The following is a 19,258-nucleotide window of genomic DNA, read 5'->3' as shown; positions in this document are numbered from 1 at the left end:
TCATTAGGACGCCGCAGAGGCTGGGACCCGGGCGTGGCACAGGGGTTCTACGGCGCCCCCTGGAACACAGTTGGAAAGCTTGATGTATTTTACCCGATTTGCTTCAAACTTCTTCAGAATAATGTCAAAACACGGCCGATGTAAAACTGGTGAGGGGATATTGAAATCTGAAATATTGTTGCCATGGCAATGTGTCAAACTTGAATATTATTTTCTGGTGATTTTGAAGCAGATAATATGCTTAGAATTTCTTGAATAACTGAAACCTTATTGTAAAGTGTTACTAAAGTTTTATATATTGTTCTGTGTATGTGTGTTTCACAGTCTTGATGGTTCAGATTAACTCCTTAATTGCCGTATCCCTAAAAACAGACTGTCAGAGGGTTACTGTAAATGCATGTGCCCACTGTGCACCGTTCTCCTGATGCCACCGGGGTGGCATTTGCACTAACGGCTTGGGCCCGCCATCGCTGCTTGCAGCTATATTTGAAATTGAAATTGTGCTTGACTGTTTATTTATTTATTTTTTAGTGCTTTGCACCACAAGCTTTGCATTTTTGCAATATCATGGTAAGTAACTTTTAGAAGCCCTCATATTGTTCTTATCCTGTATGACTTTCTTCTGTGGAGCACATTTTGAAATTTATTTTGAAATATGTATGTCTTTTTTCTTATTATTTTTGCCCATATAAATGAAAGTCAGAGATGTTTTGTTTGTACCCCAATATTCTTCAAAATATCATCTTTAGCATATTTTAAAAATAAAATAAAGAGAACTTAAGAGTAACATTTGTGAAGCCACTGTCTCAACGGCCATCGTTTTTTGTCTGGTGCAAAATCTGAAAGACGGCAGACGGTTTTAATCCGCAGACCGTTCGACACGACGTAGCCCTGGCAGAGATGGCACGGTTGCATGCGGGAGTGAAATAAGCCTTTCCTCTGCATCAGCTTTTTCGCTCTCGCAGACTGTAACACAAAACTACATTTAAAGCATCAGATTTTGTGGGGCCGATGTGCAGCCTCAATAATTGATGAGCTTGGCTGAGTGTGGAGGTTTGGAGACTTGCTTCGCTTTACTGCAACGCCAGAGAAAAAGAGAGGTGAAAGTGTTAGATATTCTCTCACATGGTGTAGGTTGTTATGCTGTACCACCCACACTTTAGAGCAAGTGAGCTGTGAAATGTATTCATTATAACATGGAAAATGGAGGCAAGGAATTGCATGTAATGTCTGACAGCAAGGGCAGCCAGCCAACATCACCTGTGTTATTTCGCTTGTGTATGCATGTGCGTTTTTCCTCTTTTTTTACATATTATTATAGGTTTGGGAAATAGGCAGCAATTTCATTACGATGTGATTTGGAAAGAAATTGCCCACCATTGAGTGACCCTACCGCAGAGGATCAAATGGGAAGTCAGCTCAAATAAGGTTAATAGTGCATTAACTGAAGGCAGCATTGCTGAGCCCCTAAGCAGTGTTCCTCATCCAACGCCTGCCCCTCTCCTTCCTCCTCCTCTTCCTTCTTCCCCCCACTTTTTAGCTCCTCATTTGTCTTTTATCCGTACCTCTCTCCCCTCTGTGAAACCGCAAGGCAGCTACTGTATATTTGTACCTCCAAGGCGAAGTGGCACAGCAAAAAAAAGTGGATTGGCTGCAATGTATAGGAATGAGGCACGCAAACCAATGGAGTGTGCCGCTGGCCCCTCCCATCTGCATATCTCCGCTCCTCCGCAGTTTGCGAGAAAGCAGCCTGATGAATAACACAGAGGGGACTTGTCTCTGGGATTATTAATTTCCCATCTCTCTCTCTCTCCTCCCTGTCTCTCTCTCTCTCCTTTCCCTTCTCTCGTTCTTTCGCTGTGTGCTTACCCCTTGCGTGTGGCTTTTTTTGTTTCTTGCCTTGCTGTTTGAAATGATCCTTTTCCATTCAGTGTGAGAGTGCATGAGTGTTGCTTCATGGAGCTGTGCAGCCACTATTAACACTGCCTGGTAGCTATTCTTCCACACAAGAGCTCTCGCGTCACGAGGGGGTGAGTTGGTATCTATTAAAATCAATATAGTGTCGTGAGACCCGGGGCTAAAGTGGGGGGCATACGGCAGGCTTTCTAATTAAATTTTCAATCTGAGTATGCCTGCATCTAAACCTGACCAACAAAGGAAAGGGAATTTCTCGCTGAGGACTCCAGTTGAGTGCCGGTGCGTGGTCGGACGTTCATGTTTGTGTGTGTGTGTGTGTGTGTGCGTGTTAATGTCAGAGGACGCCTGGGTCTCATAGTGTGATCAGTCAACTAACAGAGCAGCGAGTTGCTTTTGTTGCTAAACACCAGGGATGCTTTTATCACAGCTAATGGGTATGTGTGTGAGAGACCTTTATTTTGCTGGGGGAATGGCAATGTGATGGAAATACAAGCTAATGATGGGTAATTGAAATAGCGGGGAATTATAGTTTGTTTTGTTGAAATTCTCTCCCTCACACGCTTTCGCTCTCCCTCTCTGAACCTTTGTTAGAATATTGATGACTCTCTCAGGCTGCAAAAATGATAATGATTATCTGCATCGGAAAGTACTTACGAGAGCAATAGCAACTAACAGTTAAACTTAACGCACTTTACATGACACACTCGGGCCGTGACTTGACTTGCACATGAAGGGACGCTTGTGAATCGATGTTCGGTATGGATGTGTTTGATTAAGAGTGTGGATCCATGTGTTCATACTGCAGAAGAAGGTAAAAATTTTACTTCTGACGCATCATTCAGTGTCTACCACATGGGTGTGTTTTGATTGGTTGTTAGTGTGGGACATAATTTGTGGGAGGAGTTTAGAATGTAGCCAATTGGTTAAAACAACAGTTTGTATTTACATTTTTGGACTGTGATTGTACTTCTTAACTTTTACAAAGGTTTCACATAGTTGTGCAGTATTAGCAGTTAAAAATATCATTCAATTCTGACAACATGGCTGTGTTTGGATTGGCTGTTTGTAATTTCAAAGTGTATTTGCAAGTTTCATTGTTATTATTGTTATTAATATTAATATTAATATTTTCATTGTGCAATGGTTGTATTTTATTGGCTGTTTGTGTGAAAGGTTTGGAGTGTATTTGCTACTTGTGATATACATGTATTTTTAATTAGTTTTTATTTACATTTTATGCCAATTTATTTAATGAAATTAAAAATGTTTGTAAAAATGCAAACATATGTCCCAAAAAATGTAAATAAAAATTTGTCCACTCATTTCCAATCTATTATATTATATTTTTACATTTTATATATAATTATATTGAATATATAATTCAGTAACTGTTTTAATTGGCTGTTCATGTGGAACATAATTTGTGGTAGTAGTTTACTGTTATGTCACTTGTTTAACGTATTTACGGTCATTTAATATTTTTATATACATTTTACAACAATACAACAATATTCTTTATATACAAAACTTTTTTGTATTTGATTAAAAGCAACATTATTCAATTTCAATGGCTGTGTTTTAATTGGACAATCGATTGGACAATTGGACAATATTTGACATTTTATATATTGTTAAACTTTCTCGTTTACAAAGTCTGTTGTAAACGAGAACTAATTTTCAGATTAAAATTTAAGTTAAATGAATTTTCCCCCACTTTTTGTATGTGGTTTAATCTCCCACACTGTAGTGCACATTCTCTCCCCCCCATCATCCTAAAGAAAACATGATCCTCTCCATAAGCTAACATGTCTTTTTATACCCTCATTACATTGTTTTCAGTAGCTTTGTTTAGTCGAAAATGATTTTGGAAGAAATAACAATGGCAGGAAAAAAGCAAAAACAGCGAGCGAGCGAGGAAGAAGGAGAGAGAGAGAGAGAATACCCCACATTCTGTTTATGTAATTTAGTGAGTCATAACGTGGGTGCATGAGGCATTATGCAAGTTCTGGTTGTGCTTTGAAAAATTGGTTATCTCCACAGCACCTATAAGGCACACAGATGGATGCGCCTCAGTTGTGGTGCGCCCGAGCCCTGGCAGTGAAGGGAGCCAGGGCGTCTCAAAGCAGGGAACCCTTCTGGAGGAGCACAGGCCTCTTTTTCTCGAGCTGTCATAGCTTTGGATTGGTAAATCCTGTGGGCTTGACCGAATAGAGGAAGTGCAGAGCTACATGAGGGTGAATAATCATAGTGTGCAGGAGAGGGGATTTCACAGGGCGCTGCATATGCCCTGTGCCTACAATTCACCCCGCCACTCATTAGATGCTGAATACATCATGCAGATTTCTGCCAGTCCTCTCATTTCAAATGCAGCTCCTCTTGACAGAAATTAGAAAAGAGAATATATAATCAAAGTGATGCTGCTGCTGTGTGCGTGTTTGACATTTTTTCATTATTTTTTTTCTTTTAAAATAGATTCACATTAAAAAGTAAATCACAGTATTAATTTTAAAATTAATATATTTAATATGTCAACACTAATTCATGAATTTAAAAAAAATGCTGAAAATAAAACAAGTACCCATTTAGCATATCTGATTATTCCCCATGACTTAACAAAGATCAAGACTGTTCAAACACCATGTACATTGACTATAAAATATCCCCAGGTGCAATGATTATATCTGTCATTGTTCAATATGAAACATATATTTATTCTCAAATAAATATGTTTAATATAATTCAACACTAATTCATAAAAAGGCTTTCGAAAAATAAAACAAGTGCCTATTTTGCGTATCTGATTATTCCCCATGACTTAACAAAGATCCAGACTGTTCAAACACCGTGTACGTTGGCTGTAAAATATCCCTGGGCCGCAATGATTATATGCTTCATCATTTGGAAAATGCATGGCCCTTAAGTGTGAGAATGAAGTGTAGAGTTAGATCGCTCCCTCTTTTATTTCCCTTGGAAGCTGGCGAAGGGTTGCTGCGTTCTCTGTTATCGTCAGTGGGAGTTCAGTGCTGTGTGTTGAGCACAATCGGAACGTGTTTATTGTGGCGATTATGTAACTGGTTATAGTCTTAGCCTGTCCTGTGCTGCCAGGGCCTCGTGGCACACATTACACTAGTTGCTAGCGTTGCTGTTTCGCTTGCGGGAGGGCAAAGGGAGTGGGGAGGAGGAGGGTGTTGGGGAAACCTCACACCGTTTGCTATCGTTTGTGGAGTGGAAATAGAAACATAGCATTCCGCCGCATACCGGTGTGTCATACTCGTATTGAAATGATAATGGAGCACATGCCGATGTAACGGGGGCTCCGCTCTCAACCCCACAGGGAGTTAAAGGAGAATACCACGGTCGATAGTTCTGCACCGAGTCTCACAACAAAACAAAAGATAAACTGCTCTCCTGGCGATACGTATAAATGCTGCCTCCTTACTACGGCATTGTTAACAAGACATGACGTCCTCGGCAAAGGAGCCATTAAAGAAAACTGTTATTAAGTCAATGACTGAGTGAAGCATGCTGGAGCTGATAAAAACGATCATATTAATACCTTGAACTCTTGCTTTCGCTAAATAGGCAAGTGTATATTGCTTTGTAAACATTTCCACATCAATAGTACGGTGCCACAACAAAAGATAAACCCCAGGTTGAACAAGGAGATAAAGCGACTGTTTCACAAGATTAAATAGAAAGTGATGCCAGCTTGGCAGCCAGGCAGTGTGTTGCATGGATTATTTAAAATAGGAGCAAAAAAAATGCAAATCATACAATTACATGCCGTAAAGCCAAGTATTAAAATAAAAGATCCGAATTAAGGCCTTCAGCTGATGTGATGAAAAGGAATTAATTTAAATCAAACATTTGCATTTTGGCAAAAAAAAAAAAAAACAGTCTAAACTATAATAAGAATATCATTTTTTATTTATAACTTTTGTTTGTGTTCCGCATGAGCTTTTAAAAGGGTATCTGTGTTTTTAATCTGCGTTCTTAAAGGGTCATGAAACCCCAGACTACTTTTTCTGAGATTTTAGCAGAGGTGTTTGTGTTGCACATCATAGAAGACAATGTTAGCATCCGATCATTTTAACTGTTGGAGAAAACTGGTCAATTTTCAGCTTTTTTTAGCTATTTTCATCTTCCGGGTTTAAAATCTACAACATGTTGACGTCACAATTTGTGACGTGGCAATGGACTATAGTACATCGATGACGCATTGGTGTCTATTAAATTATTCATGAGACTGCGTGTTCTTATCCTATGAGAAGACGTTTCGCTTAATTACTCACAACAGCATATGTTGATTTGCTATGACAGACGTTTCAGACAGTGAGATGACATTACGCACATTAACTGAGAGAAACGTTCATGGATCGAAGAAGAGTGTTTGTTTTTGCTTTGTAATAAGAGTTCGGCACAATCGCGATTCATTCACTTGGTGAGCATAACCGTTTTTACAGCTCTGTGACACAACCCGTCAAAAGGCTTATATAAACGCCACAGAATAAGCCTTAAAAGTTCTCAGAGGTGCAACAGCGCGTTCATATGTATGTTTTCGATGCAAAGTGCAAATGGCTGTGCATTTATTTGTGTTTTTAACTTGATGGGAGCGAAATGAAACTGTCTGAACGTGAAGCTGTGGGTGTTGTCTGTCTCCCCTCTTCCCCCTCCGCTCCGCTGCGCACCACGCCCACTTTTTTAGCATTTTTTAAAACTGTGGTGAGAACTAACCAGTGCTGAAACGGGGGGTTTCATGACCCTTTAAAGCACAACAGCTTCACACATACTTTGAATATTGTTTTTTCATCTACACAGGCAGCATGTAATGAATGACATGGAGGAAATTAGCTCATAAACGGTACGTCCGAAATCGCATACTGTTTGAGTAGGTACTACGTAGTACCTTTGAATTTGAATTTGAATTTACTTCATGACCGTTAAAAAAGTATGTTCTATATAGTATGTATATGGGCAGTATGAATGAAATTCAGATGTACTACATCTGCCATGTTGTTACTGTCACATGACCTACCAGCACCAGTTGCGTCATTTCACTGGCATTCATAGTAAAGTGTCCAACGAATGCACACTTCAGAATCTGGGAAGAAGAAGTAGGTCATCAGGATACTTTTCACCTGTGAATACTATGAATTCGGACATACTACTCGCCTCACATACTGTTTTTCGCCTACTATATAGTAAGGAAGTATATGATTTTGGTCGTGAAATTTCTCCTACATGGAATTGTGTGTTGTTTGTAGATCTCTGTGTTGTAAAGAAGCCCTCCATAATCCATTTACTTCAATTTGTAAACACACAAATGGCACTGTGCACCAGCGCAGATGTTATGAACCCTGTATTTATGCAACAGGAATCTTCTAATACCTTGTATATCTAATCTTATTCAAATTAGAAAGCATGTCTGTGCCTTGGTTTTGTAGTGAAAAAGCATGAAACGGAAGGAAGCATTCGACAAATTATTTTTTACTTATGCATTATTTTTGCATAAGTAGTGCACAAATGGCTTTTTTTGCATTTAAATTGTTTATTATTAAGTAGACGTTTAATATCAAATGTTCTGTCATATTTTCCATACACAGTATTGGATTTTTTGTATTATTAATATGTTAAATATACATTGAACAATATTTGTGTTTTGTCCTTGCTAGGTTTACTTTACACGTACTGTGCTTGAGTTTATTCCAAAAGATAGAAGTCTGTGGCTAATCCTCTGGTTTGTACATACTGTCGGCTTTGATAGGGGAAAAAATGAAGATGCCGTGTGGGTGTGCAAGATTAGGCTTATCTTCAATTGCATTGTATATAGGAATATCCGCGGTGACATTGACAGAATGGGATGCATCTCCCTTTAAAACAAGCCAAAGGAATTTGCAGGTTGAAACAGTGGAGGCGCCCAGGCTGCAGTTTGTTTGTGGTGGCGTGCTTATGCATGATAGCCCCAGCTAGGACAACAGCGGGATGAATAAAACACTCGGATTGTTCACAGTCATTGTCCCACTGCAGTTGCTCTTTGTCCTGAGGATACCTTCGCTTAGCTCTCCACATCATGTTCTTACCACCCAGTGGCAGCGACTCTGTCCTTCCAGGATGGTTGAGATGCCAGAGCATCTAATGGCCCCTGCCAAGATGCCTCCCAAAGACAACCACTTTTAAGATGGGGATGCACACGCCACAGTGAATCTAACTCATTTTGTTGTGTAAACGGCAGTTTTCTGTCTCCTGACATATGTTGACATGTTTTTAAGGGATGCACCAATGATATGTCAGACCTAACATTGGGTTTCTAATTTGTCAATATCAGTCAGTATTGGATATTCATTTGAGGATGCCCTATTTTTTAGTAATTATATTTTGCCATCATCCAACGAACACTTCAAGTTCATCTTTAAAAACACAAATAATTTATTAACAATTTTAAATGTAATCTTTAGCAAATCTTAAAATTTATATCTATTTTTAATACCTTACATGACAATGTTGATATGATTAAATTCATTTTAAAATGATTGACTGACTTTAGATTTTATTTTTTCGCAAAAATCATTAAAAATGGTTTATGAAATGGTTAAAAATATTAGATGAGAATTAAAAAACTTGAACTCATGGCTAAGGCAACTAACTGAAATAAGTTGAAGTGTTAAAATGACTAAATTACTAAATAAATAATACAAAAATATTTATGGCTGTAACATTTTATATCTCTGCATTCTTTTTTTATTCTTAAGTTAGGTCACAGTAATGATCCATGACTTGCTAATTGGCTACATCAGCATTAGGGAGACTGGGAACAATCTGTGTAGTGCAGGTTGAGTAGCCAATGCTTATTTGGTCTGTTTTCTTGGAGGAGAAAGACTATAAAATTTAAATAAGTACATATGTTAAAAGTGTGTGCATTTATTTAGGACATAGTTGGCTTCAAAGCTCATATTCATGGACTAAATGTAATAAACTCCAACAGAAATCGCATAATAGTCAACAAGTCCATAATGAACGTTTTTGCCTCAGCTGGTCTCCATAAAAGCATCGATGTCGACACACAAGCCCCTGTGTCAGTCATTATAGATATTTTTCATCAGTGGCCGAGTTGACTTCTCACTCTACCTCCAGCTTGCGTGATTGATGTCGGGCAAGGTTAGCGGAAAAAGAGTGCACTGTGTTCTTTGACCGACAGTGGACCGCTGTCCTCTTTCTATCTCTCCCTCGCATCCCCCCTCCTCTATTTCTTTCAGGAAAGGCCTGCTTCAGGTCTGCCACAATTTTTCAGCTCCAGTCCCGAGCACCTCTGCCCCCTGACTTAGCCCAGCTGCTGTGGACCACAGACACGTTAATTGGCCCTGAATTAGTCTGCCGTGCTTTAAGTGCACTCTGCTGTGTGTGCTGCGTGGGGCTGCCATGTTAGTCCGCTCTTTTCCCACTGGCTTTTTAGGCCATTACCTAAATGAAGTGCTGCTACTGGAAGTTGGTGAGCACATGCTAATGGTGAGGTATTGATTTGTGGGTTATTTCAAGTGATGATATCTCTGTCTTCAATCCAGAAAGAAGAAAAATATCTCGGGAGAGTTGTTTTTTATAATACGCTTGGACGATTTACAGGTTAATTATACATTTGGTGATAATACGTTTCGTTTTCGTAAGGTTCGTAGGTATGACTACACTCTATAAGTAAAGGAAATAAGCCAAAACTTGAATATGCATGAATAGTCAAGTCACATCAACTTATTCATATAATGATTTTCCCAATACACAATGTTTCAAAGCAGCTTTTCAGAAGATCACGATAATAATGTTTATACTATATTAATATCTTCATGCTTAATGCTATAGTCGCATTTAGGAGATTGGAGCTGGGCGATAATATAGTTATTATATCTATAATATAGTTAGATAATATAATATACATTTCACGACAGTATAAACAATCAAGCAGTTGAGATTTGCAATATAGTATACATAACTTTATATAGTGAGCTGTACAGTAATATAATTTACATTTTAAGACTATATAAACAGTCACATTTGAGATTTGCTGTATTGTATAAATGATTTTACATGAGTTTACTGTATGTATACAGGTAAAGTCAGATATATATATCCAACTTTATATAGATAACATAATTTATGATTCACAATGCTATAAACAATCATGTAACTGATTTCATAAAATATATATATATAGAGAGAGAGAGAGAGCTTTACGTAATTATAATACTGAATGTGTGTAAAGTCAGATATATATCCAACTTTATATGTAGATCTGTGCAATAATAGTTTACATTTGTCAACGATATACACACCCACACAACCAAAATTTGCTATATAGTGTAGTTTATTAATTCTACAGCATAGCAGCGAGGCGTCTTTTCTTTTTTAGTGTTTTTTTTTTTTTTGGCTTATTCTGTGATGGAAAAACGTGCTGAACTGAAGCCAAGTCATTTACGGCATCTCGTTTCAGAGATGCCAAGGCCTAAATCAATTTAACTTCACAGCTAGCGAGGCACGGATGGAAATATGGACATTCGTGCGGCTCCGCCCCGCCAGTCCTCAGAATTAAAACCATTAATCTATACACAGGTGACTGTTTTAGCATGCTGGCACAGCAGATTCAGCAGGGAACGAGGTGTTCGTTTAAAGAAAATCAACTGCGTTGAAACAATTAAGTTTTCCCCTCGCAAATCCTGTTAGGCGACGCGACGGAAGCTATTCTGCTTAAAATCATTAGCATCTCAAGTTTCTCAAATTGAATACGCATTGGATGCTTGTTTTCTCAAAGCACACTCTGAAATGCATGGGGTCCGGCGGTAGTCCGTCAGCTAGTTCAAAGTGGCGAAATTACTTGGGTTTGCCAAGCACATTATTGTGTATTTGACAGTTCTTGACAGTTCAATTTTAGCCCTGTGTTCGGCTGACATTATTCTATCAGGGCCCTCCATAATCTGAGGCTGTAATACGCCGGATGCGGCAAATGCTTATTTCCAAGACCTCTGCGGCAGGAGCCGGCCTGCACCATCACTCATATCTCAATTACCTAATCTAATGCATCTCAGTGGGCTGCTGCCCGAGCTTCATTTACTGTAAGTGCTAGAAGCTCCTCTGCAATTGTTATGTGTGCCAGCACCAACCTGCGCCGTCTGGGGGAGAGTGAGGTCAGTCGGAGAGGGGCAGGGAAACACACGAGAAGGAGGGAGGGGAGAGATGGAGGTGGAGAGCGAGAAAGACTCTGGGAGATAAAACGAGTTGGTGGGGGAAAAAAGACAAAGAGAAAACAGCGAGCGCTTCTCTGTAAGAGGGTGTCATGCATCGGCGGGCGGAGAGGAAGAGTGCTGTAGAATAGATGAGTATTAGCAGCTACGCGCATGCTGTGATACGAACAGGAAGCAGAGCTTCTCTCCAATAGCATTCGCCTCCACATTTTTGGGAGATTGTAGCTCGGTTCCGAAACTTAGTGAGCTGCCTCACTGCCTGCTGACTACTTAAGGCAGCATACTCTGTCATAGAACTTTATTGCTAACTAATTTGGAATGCACTTGTGCTGCACACTGTCGCTACTCACAGGTTTACTCACAATTTTAATAGAGTTTGATATTAGCATGTTGCTAAGCTAAATGTGCGATACTTGAATAAACAAAATACACTGATCACAACTACGTGGGGTATTGTAACTATAGGTTTATAGCTCATAATTACTGAGCTAGTCACAAGGCATTCCTTAATTTAATTTGTCTTTGCTGAATAAAACTATAAATAAATACATGCATACATACATAAATACATACATTTCCCCAAACTTTGAGCATTAGTTTAAAAAAAAAGTTAGAGGCCAAATTAGAAATCTGGGATTTTACTTCTTGCTTTTTTTAACATAATGGCTGCAATATAACAAAGAGTGAAAAATTGAAGGGGGTCTGAATACTTTCCGTACCCACTGTATATAGCACTAATTCTATTTGTGGAGTTCATGTTCCTCAAGTGTCATTAAAGCAAAAGGGGGCATAATAAGTACTGAGAAGTTCTGAAATGCATGCTATTTTTTAAATTCAATGTTTTTTTTCCCCTCAAATTATTATGCAGACTATATCATTTGTCTAATTAGAAGCTACTGTTTTCAGACTTTTGGACCTCACTGTATGTACTCAGCCTTGTGAAAACAAATGGCCCAAGTGTCTGCATGTTTTTTCTACAGTGTGAACAATGGATGAGAACAGCAGGAATCTGGAGATATGTCACCCAAACTATCCTCTCCGGCAAGACCACAAGCAAAAGAAGCCTCTTCCCCTCCCCGATCCTTCCATGACAGCTGGAGAGGGATTCATCCACAGACTGATTTACTGTAGTGTGGATGAGATTCACATACTAAGCCGGCTTTTAAATCATTTGTAAAACTGTCAAGTGAAATGCTTTCCAGTAACACTGGTGAGCTAATATATTAGCGTTGCCTTGGAAACGCAGGGAAAGAAATAGTTTGATGTATCCTCAGAGGGTTTAAACGAGGGTAGGATTGCGGCTCGGCGAAAGTTGCTCACCGCTTGTTTTCGCATTCCATTCCAGTTAACTGTCTTGGATGGCTAGTAATTAATCAATGCGTTTTTGTCAGGTCGCGCGCACGCTCTAGAGATCTGTCAATAAGTCACGTCAGACTCATCAGATATATCAGTGACACACTAGAATCACCACAACAATTAAAACTGCAATTAGCGCAGGCTCGGCGGGCCCACGGCAGCACAGTCACACGCGCATGTGCTAAGTGTGTGTGTCTGTGCGTATGCAGATCATCAGCGAGTTTAAGCGCAGAGGTGTGCACTGAGAACTCCACCGCTAATATGTTTTGTCAGAAAGCCGAGTGTAGGTGATATAGTGGCCATGTTTTTGTCTGTATTCCCCTGTGCCAGAGCGTGGTTTCCACTTCTCTGTCTGTCTATTACATAGTGCAGAGGTTGGCCTGTCAGCTCTGTCTGTCACCCCCACTCTGCGTCAGGAAAACGTGCCAAGGGCCAAGTCTCTCACACACATTCACGCACACACATCTCTCCCGTTTGCCCAGTGACCTGTGCTTTCCCTGGTATGTGTTACAGAGCCCGTGCAGTGCTGGGATCAGCTGACACAAAGCTCCTAAAGCCACGGCTTTCCTGCTCAACCACCGCAGAGCAAATCCGCAGATCTACCTGAGTTCTTATGATGCACCGTTCCAGCCTGTAAATTTGCCCAAAAATGAAAATTCGGTCATCATTTACTCACCCTTATGTTGTTCCAATCCTGTATGACTTTATTTCCTTTATGGAATGCAGAAAGAGATGTTTTGAAGAGTGATAGTAGTTGTTTTTACAATGAATGGGGTCTGGAGCTTCATAAATATATAAGACAGCTCCATAAAAGTACTATAAAAAAGGTCAGTGTGAATACAGTCTTCTGGAGTCACACGATAGCTTTGTGTGAGGAAAACATAAACTTTAAGATCTCTTTGGTGTTTGTGACAGTTCAGGTGCACTGATGCAGAAATCTGTGAACGAATCATTCGTTTGAGTTGAATCTTGAATCAATGAATCGTTTGATTTAATTCACACAACTGGTCTGAATGATTAATTCACGAATCAGAACTGACCTGGTTCCTTGAGTTTATGTTAATGACCCAGTGAGATCAGCAATGAATAATGACTTAAATTTTTTGATTTATCATGCAAAGCTATTAAATGAATTCAAGAAAACATGAAACTTAATATAGCATGTGAACAAATTGTTTGTATGAGTTGAATCATTTAATCATTTGATTTGATTCACACAACTGGACTGATTGATTGATTCACGAATCAGACTTTATCTGGTTGCTTGAGTTCGGCATCATGAGATCATCAGTGAATAATGACTTAAACTTGGCTTTATTCCTCATGCAAGTCTATTGAATGAATTCAGAAGACTTAAATATAAAGTAAAATAGCGTGTGAATGAATCGTTCAAGTCGAATTTTCTCAATGAATTCTCTGATTCCCACAAACATGTGCCATATCTAATTTTTGACCATTATGAAAAGAGGTTGTGAGGGATAGTTCAATCGATTGTACTGTCATTTAACAATATGCCAATTGAACAACTGACAAAACGTATTTTAAAAAATGTTGTATCTTTATACAGTACATGCTATTGTAACAATTTAACTCTATCCCTCACAGCCATGTTTTCATCTGCGTAAAATTAAATATGGCATCTGCCCTGATGAAAGTCTATGAATTAATTCAGAAGACGTAATATAGAATCTGAACTAATGTTATGATATATTCATGATGCTTTTGCATCCTTTTAAAGGCAGTACATTCTTCAGAATTTCCTTTTGTGTTCAAATAAAGAAAGTCAGGTTGGGAACGACATGAGGGCAAGTAAATAATGACAAAATGTTCATTTTTAGGTGAACTACCCTTTTAAGAAAATCACAGTAACAGGACTACATTTCCCAGCAGCCTCTTGTTTGTGGGAGATGGGAGGGGGGTTATGATCATGGGCTCAGCTCAGCTATGAGAAAACACCTGATATGAGAAGAGAAAGAGCCACATATATTGACTTTAGAGAGAGGGAGAGAGCAGCAATGCTTCTTTTGAGTTCTGGTAAAGCAGACGGCCCTGGGGGCTTTACGGGGAGCCACAGCGAGGCTTGAAATTGGCCCGGCAGTTTATGACACTTCACAGGAACCTTCGGATGTGTGACAGGAGATGCTGATGGGTGGAAGCCCCCGATAACCCCATGTAAACCCTTGGGCTTCCACCAGTCATACCTTTCATTTACAGTGATAACTTCTCACTGCACCTCTTAACCTCACATTCCCACAGTGCTGTGCTAACGTTGCACAGCAATAGTGGCACACCGGAGAAAGAACTAAAACATATGTGTGGCCTGTTTAACCGTTGACATATGCACTCAAAGTTGTGCAGGCGTACCGAGCGGACGTGATGGTGCATGGATGATGCTGAAAAACAACCTTTTGACTTTGAGCGGCTGGCGTTTGCGGCGAAAACGGTGATGAAAATAATTTGATGGAACTGTTTTCGTAAAGTAATTTGGGCCATTTGATGCCATAACAGATGGGCCATATTCAGAGACGTTGCATCCTCTGCTAAAATTAATAGCACAACTTTTACAGCAGCTGACACTAATGTTTTTATGCTGGCTTTTGGAGTATTTTATGTCGCTAGTCGAAACGAATAGCTCGGGTTACTACACAGTGTAAACATTTATAATGGCAATTTTAAAACATCTGGCAATAATGGGATGTATCTTGTTAGACGGCGAGGCTTGTCAACACGGTGAGCGTAATTATGACAGATGGCAGTTCTCCAAGCTCACTCATGAAGACACATGTGAATGCACACACGTGATGCTAACCCTCCATTCTGCACTCGCACAGAAAATCACTGGGCTGCCTAACAAGCCATTGAATTAATTGTTTGTAACTAGTGTAAATATTTTCAAACTGTGCAAAAGCATGAAATTGGCCAATATAGGGAAAATGAAACGCAATTAATCCACAGCTCCCATAATACAGATAAGGACAGATAAATCTTGCACATGAAACGGCATGCAATTAAATTGCGCCGGTTTAAAGGCTTTACATTTTTACTGAAACAGAATGTGTAGGGATGAGTTAGAATTTTTGACTAGTCATCTACTAGTCAACTAGCTTATTTTAATTTATTTTTAACTTGAATGTTTTTAGCTTTTAAAGGAGATTAATTAGGAGACACATGTTCAACCAGATCTCCTAACTGTAAATCTTTTTTTTTTTTGTATGTTTTCATATTTGACGATGTCACATCCGGTTTAGGTCATCGCTGACATGCTTCCAACTGCATGTGCTTTAATTGTCATGATTAAAGAAAGCCATTGGAGACAGAGCTCGTTCGCTGGCCTTCCCGGAGGGCTGTGAGTTCGGTGCTGGCAGAGAAATCTGTGTGTCCTGGCCTGCTCCTGCAGCTCTCTGTGTGTGTCCATCTGTGTGTGATTAGTTCTGCTCTTAGTGTACCTGTGCGCTCGCTCCAGAAATCATTAGGCCTGGTCATACCTCTCCTAGCTACGCTTCACAACATCTGTCATGACACAGTCATCAGAGACCCTGCAACATCTGCCAGAGTCTTAGCCTTTGTCTCTCTCTCTCTCTCTCTCTCTCTCTCTCTCTCTCTCTCTCTCTCTCTCTCTCTCTCTCTCTCTCTCTCTCTCTCTCTCTCTCTCTCTCTCTCTCTCTCTCTCTCTGTCTCTATCACACACACGCACACACACACACACACACACACACACACTTTTCCTTTTTCTCCTTGTTACCACTGTTGTTATCATTTTTTCCTCTTTTCCCACATTTTTTTTCTTCACACAAACTAGAAATAGGACAGCTCTTTGATCAAACAGTATTAATGTTCTAACCCCTTACTCGCCATTGATCCACAGATAATATACGGCTCCTGCTATCTGAGGAAGAATTTTGCAGCTGGCCTGAAAGCTGAGGATGATTTCAATCCAGTGGTTTTAAATGAGAGGGAAAAGATGGAGACTTTAAAATATACAGTGTGGTCCAGAAATGTTATATCTGGGATTTATTTTTTTATCTAGATTATGATAATAATACTTTAATGGTTATGATAATAAAAATATAATTTTTTTCCAAATATTTTAAAATATATATTTTTCCATTGTCTGTATAATTATTTTATTATAAGAAATTGAATTACATATATTACGAAAATATAATTGTACTGAACCAAACCAATATGCAAATGTAATATATATAATTTTTATAATATATTGACAAGTTGAATTATGAATATAAAATCATTTATATAGATAGATAGATATAGATATAGATAGATATATTTATAGATATAGATACATTCACCATGTCTTTATCACAAAATAAATTGGGTGGTCTGGTTTTGTATCATCATAAAGTGGTTTATTTTGCAATATCAGATCACTTTACATTACTTCTCTTATTATACAGCTACTGTATAAATAAATAAATGGACATGGAATATTGATTTGACTTGAAATTATGTTATTATGTGAGGAGAAATAGACAGCAAGAGTGCTGTCATGAAACTAGCACAGCCATGTAGGAAATCAGATGCCTGGGACAAAAGCAGTCAATTATACAGTGTAACTGTCCTTTTATAAATTATTTAACAGCAGAATTCTGCAACTGACCAATCAGAATGAAGTATTGCAGTGAGCCGTGTAATAAATAAATATAGTCATAATATATATTAGGCTAACTTCATATGATACAGTGTAGACAGCTGTGCTAACAGTAAATGACATGATTCCAAGGTTAAACATGATGCGTGATTAATGTTCCTTTCACCCAGAATGGGAGGAGGGCAGGGAGACGGAGAGAGAAAGAGACGGGGAGAAATAGAAGACCATGATGGGGGGTGGGCTGGATGGAGGAGAGGAAGACGAGAAAGGCAAGGAAATGAGCTTTCTCCAGCCAGTATGAGTGTGTGGCTGCCTGACAGCCTGGTTCAGTGCCACCTCACCACTTTGTTTCAGCTGTGTAAATAATGGCTGTAATTAAAATCACTTGTACCTGACAAGCATCAGAGTGTCTGCAGGAGATGCGCTGGCCTGATGAGCACTTTGCGTTCATGCTGCTGTCGCATTCACGGCTGTGACAACTGACATATTGCATGTGCGACTACAAATCTCTACTTCATGTACTGCACGGGAGATTAGGGCCAAACCGGGTTTGCACACACATGCAAGTGTACACTTGCTGATTGTCACATGCATACAAAGTGCATACAGGCTGACCTGGTTGTTCAGAACGGCTTGTGAAGTGAATATGTATTAAATGTTCTTTATTCTATTAAACATTCAGCCTCACTCAGGAAGATTTGTGTATTTCACACACACACACACACACACACACAAGAAAACATAAGCTACAATCCTCCAAATAACATTATAGCCATTTGCAGTGTTGTGCTACTGTTTCCCTCCAATTTATGTCTCATTGTGATCACAGGGCGATGACTCAGACCCCATCCCAGACTGAAGCTAGCGTGCGTTAGCCGCGAGCTACTTCGCCTTCAGCACCCACAGAAACACAATTTCCCTCCACAAAACGTCACGCCACATCACAAACAAGTCATTGATCTGGGGATGATCTGCAGTTGATGAAACATAATGAAGACATGAAAAAGCCAAGTATGCGATGTTTTCAAAGGTGACATGAGCCATCTGTGCAAGATCTCCTAATAGAATTACCCACACGCAGCTAAAGCATAGCGGTGACGCTAACTTGTAATTAAGATTTCTGCGGCTCGCTTAGATAACCCTAGAGTCGGCCTGCTGCTGTGGCATTCTCTTTGTTGTATGTTACTTTTAGTTCATTTATAATTGACTGTTAAACTTTAAAGTTTGTGCTAAGTATATCTAGCACAGACACTCTGGACTGGTTTAGCGGATTTTGCAAGACTAAATGATGCCACATAGTAAAGGATTTTTTAAAGTTCTGAGGTTCTGAGATAAGTGCAAATGGTGTCTTGTTGTGAATCATTTTTTGTCGTTGTGTGTCTGTAGTTTTGTCCAGGCTGGTGGTGTCCAGAGCGCTGCAGCAGATGGAGTCCAGACTGAACACGGCCAGCGCTGATATCAGAGACATCACCACAGCTGAACAGGGAGTCATTAAAGCTCAGGTGTGTGTGTGTGTGTGTGTGTGTGTGTGTGTGTGTGTGAAAGGGTTTTAAGAATTAAAACAAAAGTTTGATCCAGCTTTAATTTTTCCCCCACGTACATTAGAATGTGACCTGTTTATTTTTATATTTTTCTGAACAAAAAATAATGACTACCATACATTTTTACAATGATTTACTGAAGAGTGTGTGTGTGTGTGTGTGTGTGGTATGCAGTGGTGTTCTGAAATGGTGTTCTTTTTTTATGTACATTTATGTCCCAGTCACATTTTCTTGGTTAAATAAACATTACTTACAGTATCAGAAAAATAAAAGAAAAAAAAAAACAATTTTATTTTATTTTATTTTTTTACATTAACAATGTAATCAATATTATATTTATTAAAGCCATGTATAAATCGCATCAAGTTAGTGTTTTTAAGCATTTTATATTTATTCCAAAATAATAACTCAAGGCAGTAACAATTTAAACAATATATTTTATTTGTGAACTTATGTTCAGCTATTCTTTTTAAAGGGTCATGAAACCCCAGACTACTTTTTCTGAGATTTTAGCAGAGGTGTTTGTGTTGCACATCATGGAAGACAATGTTAGCATCCGATAATTTTAACTGTTGGAGAAAACTGGTTAATTTTAAGCTTTTTTCGCTATT

General features: G+C 39.1%; 1 protein-coding gene across 5 annotated transcripts in view; it reads left to right on the top strand.

Moving 5' to 3' along the window:
• Nucleotides 1-19,258, top strand: part of LOC107685930 (RNA binding protein fox-1 homolog 1-like) — a 171,668-nt gene that overhangs the window by 77,390 nt on the left and 75,020 nt on the right. Inside the window, exon 1 of one of the 5 annotated variants that reach the window (XM_016482694.1) lies at nucleotides 1,780-2,030. The exons of the other annotated variants lie outside the window; for them this stretch is intronic. The gene's annotated coding sequence lies outside the window, so the exon portion shown is untranslated. Of the gene's footprint in view, nucleotides 1-1,779; nucleotides 2,031-19,258 lie in introns of those variants that run through there. 5 annotated transcript variants of the gene reach the window in all.

Source organism: Sinocyclocheilus anshuiensis, unplaced genomic scaffold (assembly GCF_001515605.1).
Source record: "Sinocyclocheilus anshuiensis isolate Anshui unplaced genomic scaffold, SAMN03320099.WGS_v1.1 scaffold701, whole genome shotgun sequence".
Classification (NCBI taxonomy): Eukaryota; Metazoa; Chordata; class Actinopteri; order Cypriniformes; family Cyprinidae; genus Sinocyclocheilus; species Sinocyclocheilus anshuiensis.
The sequence above is the reverse complement of the archived record's forward strand: the minus strand, read 5'-3'. Positions and strand labels throughout refer to the sequence as shown.